This window comes from Oncorhynchus gorbuscha, unplaced genomic scaffold, assembly GCF_021184085.1.
Source record: "Oncorhynchus gorbuscha isolate QuinsamMale2020 ecotype Even-year unplaced genomic scaffold, OgorEven_v1.0 Un_scaffold_7645, whole genome shotgun sequence".
Lineage (NCBI taxonomy): Eukaryota > Metazoa > Chordata > Actinopteri > Salmoniformes > Salmonidae > Oncorhynchus > Oncorhynchus gorbuscha.
The window spans coordinates 7,942-16,913 of NW_025750989.1; the positions used below are offsets into that span (position 1 = coordinate 7,942).

The 8,972-nt window shown below is 41.5% G+C and overlaps 1 long non-coding RNA gene across 1 annotated transcript; it reads right to left on the reverse strand.

Moving 5' to 3' along the window:
* Positions 1–5,093: 5,093 nt before the first annotated feature.
* On the reverse strand, positions 5,094–6,699 carry LOC124029774. The gene is made up of 3 exons (XR_006837843.1): positions 6,627–6,699; positions 5,192–5,231; positions 5,094–5,140 (listed from the first exon to the last, which is right to left on the reverse strand). It is a non-coding gene; the product is annotated as an uncharacterized LOC124029774 (long non-coding RNA).
* Between the last annotated feature and the right edge of the window lie 2,273 nt (positions 6,700–8,972).

The following is an 8,972-nucleotide window of genomic DNA, read 5'->3' on the forward strand; positions in this document are numbered from 1 at the left end:
GGGAGCGAGGGAGGGAGGGATACAGCCACTAACCTTCCCTTGTGTACAACACAATGGTGTCACAGGAGACAGAACTCAACTAGAAAGAAACATGGAAGAGATACACTTAAGTCCAGGGGAGGGTCTGTGTGTAAAAGCTGATATCTAGAAGCTAGTGACACCGAAAGGAAAGAAAAGGAAACCACAGGTGAACATGGTCTGAGTCACAATGGGCACACAAAGCATGAGAAGAGACGTGGGCAGAAGTAATACAAATTCAGGATGGTATGAATGGTAAAAATCCAACACAGAGCTGTCACAACAGACACACGGCCCACACAGACTGCCTATAGAAAAGAAAAGGCCTGGTTGGCCTTGTGTTTGCACTCTAAGCTCATTGTCCTGTCAGGGCTGTAGTGCTCAGATAGAAAAGCCTATCGCCACAGCCAGAAGATGTCACTCTTTTTTGTGTTGAGGCCTCACTACTGGCTAACGTGTTGAATATGTCTGTACTATATTAAAGACCCTGTTGTGAGGGGCTAGGATAGTAACATAACAACCCTCTGGAGTCAGTCAGACCCTGCAGTGATAGCCTGGTAACACACTCTGGAGTCAGTCAGACCCTGCAGTGATAGCCTGGTAACACACTCTGGAGTCAGTCAGACCCTGCAGTGATAGCCTGGTAACACACTCTGGAGTCAGTCAGACCCTGCAGTGATAGCCTGGTAACACACTTTGGAGTCAATCAGACCCTGCAGTGATAGCCTGGTAACACACTCTGGAGTCAGTTAGACCCTGCAGTGATAGCCTGGTAACACACTTTGGAGTCAGTTAGACCCTGTAGTGATAGCCTGGTAACACACTTTGGAGTCAGTTAGACCCTGCAGTGATAGCCTGGTAACACACTCTGGAGTCAGTTAGACCCTGTAGTGATAGCCTGGTAACACACTCTGGAGTCAGTTAGACCCTGTAGTGATAGCCTGGTAACACACTTTGGAGTCAGTTAGACCCTGCAGTGATAGCCTGGTAACACACTTTGGAGTCAGTTAGACCCTGTAGTGATAGCCTGGTAACACACTTTGGAGTCAGTTAGACCCTGTAGTGATAGCCTGGTAACACACTCTGGAGTCAGATAGACCCTGCAGTGATAGCCTGGTAACACACTTTGGAGTCAGTTAGACCCTGCAGTGATAGCCTGGTAACACACTTTGGAGTCAGTTAGACCCTGTAGTGATAGCCTGGTAACACACTCTGGAGTCAGTTAGACCCTGTAGTGATAGCCTGGTAACACACTCTGGAGTCAGTTAGACCCTGCAGTGATAGCCTGGTAACACACTCTGGAGTCAGTTAGACCCTGTAGTGATAGCCTGGTAACACACTCTGGAGTCAGTTAGACCCTGCAGTGATAGCCTGGTAACACACTCTGGAGTCAGTTAGACCCTGTAGTGATAGCCTGGTAACACACTTTGGAGTCAGTTAGACCCTGCAGTGATAGCCTGGTAACACACTCTGGAGTCAGTTAGACCCTGTAGTGATAGCCTGGTAACACACTTTGGAGTCAGTTAGACCCTGCAGTGATAGCCTGGTAACACACTCTGGAGTCAGTTAGACCCTGTAGTGATAGCCTGGTAACACACTTTGGAGTCAGTTAGACCCTGCAGTGATAGCCTGGTAACACACTCTGGAGTCAGTTAGACCCTGTAGTGATAGCCTGGTAACACACTTTGGAGTCAGTTAGACCCTGCAGTGATAGCCTGGTAACACACTCTGGAGTCAGTTAGACCCTGTAGTGATAGCCTGGTAACACACTTTGGAGTCAGTTAGACCCTGCAGTGATAGCCTGGTAACACACTCTGGAGTCAGTCAGACCCTGCAGTTATAGCCTGGTAACACACTTTTGGAGTCAGTCAGACCCTGCAGTGATAGCCTGGTAACACACTGGAGTCAGTCAGACCCTGCAGTGATAGCCTGGTAACACACTCTGAGTCAGTTAGACCCTGCAGTGATAGCCTGGTAACACACTTTGGAGTCAGTTAGACCCTGTAGTGATAGCCTGGTAACAGAGTTTGTGCTGTCTTGCCAAATCCCATGGACATCATCAGATCCATATGCACCAGGCTGTTGCAGTGAGGAGAACATTGATGAGGATGTGTTTGGTAATGTACAAGCACATAGATGAGTCAGAGAATCCATCCTCCGTGTGACTCCCAGACCTCATAACGATAGTTTTCATCACTATCATTTACTCCATGTCAATAGGAACACATGACGATAATGAATGTCCATTGACTCATGGCTGAGAACATGAAACAAGGCACACACACACACACACACACACACACACACACACACACACACACACACACACACACACACACACACACACACACACACACACACACACACACACACACACACACACACACACACACACACACACACACACACACACACACACACACACACACACACACATTTTGATTCATGGTTCGTGAATTCATGGCCATTGATCCTCCAGGCATTGATTCTGGCTTTCTGATGGATAACCAGATAATGATACAATTACGGGACAGGGGCGTTCAGCAGTCCGTAGCTGTCTAGCGGGGGGCCTTTTGACAGAAGCATCTGAGGGACCTCGTTTCATCTGCTTAATATGGAGTGTAGAAACACACAGATACATGGCAAGACAGATCTGAAAGGCAAGACTAAGAAATGAATTTTCTTATGACAGCATGATGCTGAGACTTTCAAAAGGAGACCATACAAACCATTGTATCATTTAAAGTCCCGTAGTGGAACAATTCCTGTAGTGACTTACTGTATCTCTCATCAGAGTCAAGTCATTTTAAAGGATTCAAATGGTGTGTGTGTGTGTGTGTTTCCCTCTGTTGCAATCTGAGAAGAAAACTATTTACAAGTTACAAACATAATTACCTTTAAACCTCACAACACGCACTGCCTATCGTCTATAGGAGAATACGTTTTACATCAACATTCAGCCAGGAATTATTCCTGTATTATTTACTTCCTGAGTGACCACTGATAGCATTTTTATTGACCAGACCGGGTCGTAAAGAGGAGAGTGGTGATAGGAGGAAAATACAACAGACAGTTAAGATTTCAATACAAACTCAAACACAAAGACATTATGTACTCAGACCCACTCATGGATTACCTAGATCACTCACTCATGGATTACCTAGAAATACCAGACATCACTCATGGATTACCTAGAAATACCAGACATCACTCATGGATTACCTAGAAATACCAGACATCACTCATGGATTACCTAGAAATACCAGACATCACTCATGGATTACCTAGAAATACCAGACATCACTCATGGATTACCTAGAAATACCAGACATCACTCATGGATTACCTAGAAATACCAGACATCACTCATGGATTACCTAGAAATACCAGACATCACTCATGGATTACCTAGAAATACCAGACATCACTCATGGATTACCTAGAAATACCAGACATCACTCATGGATTACCTAGAAATACCAGACATCACTCATGGATTACCTAGAAATACCAGACATCACTCATGGATTACCTAGAAATACCAGACCTAGAAATACAGACATCACTCATGGATTACCTAGAAATACCAGACATCACTCATGGATTACCTAGAAATACCAGACATCACTCATGGATTACCTAGAAATACCAGACATCACTCATGGATTACCTAGAAATACCAGACATCACTCATGGATTACCTAGAAATACCAGACATCACTCATGGATAACCTAGAAATACCAGACATCACTCATGGATTACCTAGAAATACCAGACATCACTCATGGATTACCTAGAAATACCAGACATCACTCATGGATTACCTAGAAATACCAGACATCACTCATGGATTACCTAGAAATACCAGACATCACTCATGGATTACCTAGAAATACCAGACATCACCCTAGAAATACCAGACATCACTCATGGATTACCTAGAAATACCAGACATCACTCATGGATTACCTAGAAATACCAGACATCACTCATGGATTACCTAGAAATCACCAGGACCTATCAGACATCATGGATTACCTAGAAATACCAGACATCACTCATGGATTACCTAGAAATACCAGACATCACTCATGGATTACCTAGAAATACCAGACATCACTCATGGATTACCTAGAAATACCAGACATCACTCATGGATTACCTAGAAATACCAGACATCACTCATGGATTACCTAGAAATACAGACATCACTCATGGATTACCAGACATCACTCATGGATTACCTAGAAATACCAGACATCACTCATGGATTACCTAGAAATACCAGACATCACTCATGGATTACCTAGAAATACCAGACATCACTCATGGATTACCTAGAAATACCAGATTACCTAGAAATACCAGACATCACTCATGGATTACCTAGAAATACCAGACATCACTCATGGATTACCTAGAAATCACTCATGGATTACCTAGAAATACCAGACATCACTCATGGATTACCTAGAAATACCAGACATCACTCATGGATTACCTAGAAATACCAGACATCACTCATGGATTACCTAGAAATACCAGACATCACTCATGGATTACCTAGAAATACCAGACATCACTCATGGATTACCTAGAAATACCAGACATCACTCATGGATTACCTAGAAATACCAGACATCACTCATGGATTACCTAGAAATACCAGACATCACTCATGGATTACCTAGAAATACCAGACATCACTCATGGATTACCTAGAAATACCAGACATCACTCATGGATTACCTAGAAATACCAGACATCACTCATGGATAACCTAGAAATACCAGACATCACTCATGGATTACCTAGAAATACCAGACATCACTCATGGATTACCTAGAAATACCAGACATCACTCATGGATTACCTAGAAATACCAGACATCACTCATGGATTACCTAGAAATACCAGACATCACTCATGGATTACCTAGAAATACCAGACATCACTCATGGATTACCTAGAAATACCAGACATCACTCATGGATTACCTAGAAATACCAGACATCACTCATGGATTACCTAGAAATACCAGACATCACTCATGGATTACCTAGAAATACCAGACATCACTCATGGATTACCTAGAAATACCAGACATCACTCATGGATTACCTAGAAAGACATCACTCATGGATGAAATACCAGACATCACTCATGGATTACCTAGAAATACCAGACATCACTCATGGATTACCTAGAAATACTCAGACATCACTCATGGATTACCTAGAAATACCAGACATCACTCATGGACATCACTCATGGATAACCTACCCAGACATCACTCATGGATTACCTAGAAATACCAGACATCACTCATGGATTACCTAGAAATACCAGACATCACTCATGGATTACCTAGAAATACCAGACATCACTCATGGATTACCTAGAAATACCAGACATCACTCATGGATTACCTAGAAATACCAGACATCACTCATGGATTACCTAGAAATACCAGACATCACTCATGGATTACCTAGAAATACCAGACATCACTCATGGATTACCTAGAAATACCAGACATCACTCATGGATTACCTAGAAATACCAGACATCACTCATGGATTACCTAGAAATACCAGACATCACTCATGGATTACCTAGAAATACCAGACATCACTCATGGATTACCTAGAAATACCAGACATCACTCATGGATTACCTAGAAATACCAGACATCACTCATGGATTACCTAGAAATACCAGACATCACTCATGGATTACCTAGAAATACCAGACATCACTCATGGATTACCTAGAAATACCAGACATCACTCATGGATTACCTAGAAATACCAGACATCACTCATGGATTACCTAGAAATACCAGACATCACTGGATTACCTAGAAATGGGATTACCTAGAAATACCAGACATCACTCATGGATTACCTAGAAATACCAGACATCACTCATGGATTACCTAGAAATACCAGACATCACTCATGGATTACCTAGAAATACCAGACATCACTCATGGATTACCTAGAAATACCAGACATCACTCATGGATTACCTAGAAATACCAGACATCACTCATGGATTACCTAGAAATACCAGACATCACTCATGGATTACCTAGAAATACCAGACATCACTGGATTACAGAAATACCAGGGATTACCTAGAAATACCAGACATCACTCATGGATTGTCAAAATACCAGACATCACTCATGGATTACCTAGAAATACCAGACATCACTCATGGATTACCTAGAAATACCAGACATCACTCATGGATTACCTAGAAATACCAGACATCACTCATGGATTACCTAGAAATACCAGACATCACTCATGGATTACCTAGAAATACCAGACATCACTCATGGATTACCTAGAAATACCAGACATCACTCATGGATTACCTAGAAATACCAGACATCACTCATGGATTACCTAGAAATACCAGACATCACTCATGGATTACCTAGAAATACCAGACATCACTCATGGATTACCTAGAAATACCAGACATCACTCATGGATTACCTTACCAGACATCACTCATGGATAACCTAGAAATACCAGACATCACTCATGGATTACCTAGAAATACCAGACATCACTCATGGATTACCTAGAAATACCCAGACATCACTCATGGATTACCTAGAAATACCAGACATCACTCATGGATTACCTAGAAATACCAGACATCACTCATGGATTACCTAGAAATACCAGACATCACTCATGGATTACCTAGAAATACCAGACATCACTCATGGATTACCTAGAAATACCAGACATCACTCATGGATTACCTAGAAATACCAGACATCACTCATGGATTACCTAGAAATACCAGACATCACATGGATTACCTAGAAATGCAGACATCACTCATGGATTACCTAGAAAATACTCAGACATCACTCATGGATTACCTAGAAATACAGACATCACTCATGGATTACCTAGAAATACCAGACATCACTCATGGATTACCTAGAAATACCAGACATCACTCATGGATTACCTAGAAATACCAGACATCACTCATGGATTACCTAGAAATACCAGACATCACTCATGGATTACCTAGAATACCAGACATCACTCATGGATTACCTAGAAATACCAGACATCACTCATGGATTACCTAGAAATACCAGACATCACTCATGGATTACCTAGAAATACCAGACATCACTCATGGATTACCTAGAAATACCAGACATCACTCATGGATTACCTAGAAATACCAGACATCACTCATGGATTACCTAGAAATACCAGACATCACTCATGGATTACCTAGAAATACCAGACATCACTCATGGATTACCTAGAAATACCAGACATCACTCATGGATTACCTAGAAATACCAGACATCACTCATGGATTACCTAGAAATACCAGACATCACTCATGGATTACCTAGAAATACCAGACATCACTCATGGATTACCTAGAAATACCAGACATCACCATGGATTACCTAGAAATACCAGACATCACCATGGATTACCTAGAAATACCAGGACATCACTCATGGATTACCTAGAAATACCAGACATCACTCATGGATTACCTAGAAATACCAGACATCACTCATGGACATACAGACATCACCATGGATTACCTAGAAATACCAGACATCACTCATGGATTACCTAGAAATACAGACATCACCATGGATTACCTAGAAATACCAGACATCACTCATGGATTACCTAGAAATACCAGACACACTCATGGATTACCTGAAATACCAGACATCACTCATGGATTACCTAGAAATACCAGACATCACCATGATTACCTAGAAATACCAGACATCACTCATGGATTACCTAGAAATACCAGACATCACTCATGGATTACCTAAATACGAACATCACTCATGGATTACCTAGAATACCCAGACATCACTCATGGATAACCTAGAAATACCAGACATCACTCCTTGGATTACCTAGAAATACCAGACAGACATCACCATGGATTACCTAGAAATACCAGACATCACTCATGGATTACCTAGAAATACCAGACATCACTCATGGATTACCTAGAAATACCAGACATCACTCATGGATTACCTAGAAATACCAGACATCACTCATGGATTACCTAGAAATACCAGACATCACTCATGGATTACCTAGAAATACCAGACATCACTCATGGATTACCTAGAAATACCAGACATCACTCATGGATTACCTAGAAATACCAGACATCACTCATGGATTACCTAGAAATACCAGACATCACTCATGGATTACCTAGAAATACCAGACATCACTCATGGATTACCTAGAAATACCAGACATCACTCATGGATTACCTAGAAATACCAGACATCACTCATGGATTACCTAGAAATACCAGACATCACTCATGGATTACCTAGAAATACCAGACATCACTCATGGATTACCTAGAAATACCAGACATCACTCATGGATTACCTAGAAATCACCAGACATCACTCATGGATTACCTAGAAATACCAGACATCACTCATGGATTACCTAGAAATACCAGACATCACTCATGGATTACCTAGAAATACCAGACAATCACTCATGGATTACCTAGAAATACCAGACATCACTCATGGATTACCTAGAAATACCAGACATCACTCATGGATTACCTAGAAATACCAGACATCACTTTCATGGATTACCTAGAAATACCAGACATCACTCATGGATTACCTCAGAAATACCTAGACATCACTCATGGATTACCTAGAAATACCAGACATCACTCATGGATTACCTAGAAATACCAGACATCACTCATGGATTACCTAGAAATACCAGACATCACTCATGGATTACCTAGAAATACCAGACATCACTCATGGATTACCTAGAAACACCGTGACATCACTCATGGATTACCTAGAAATACCAGACATCACTCATGGATTACCTCAGAAATACCAGACATCACTCATGGATTACTCTAGAAATAC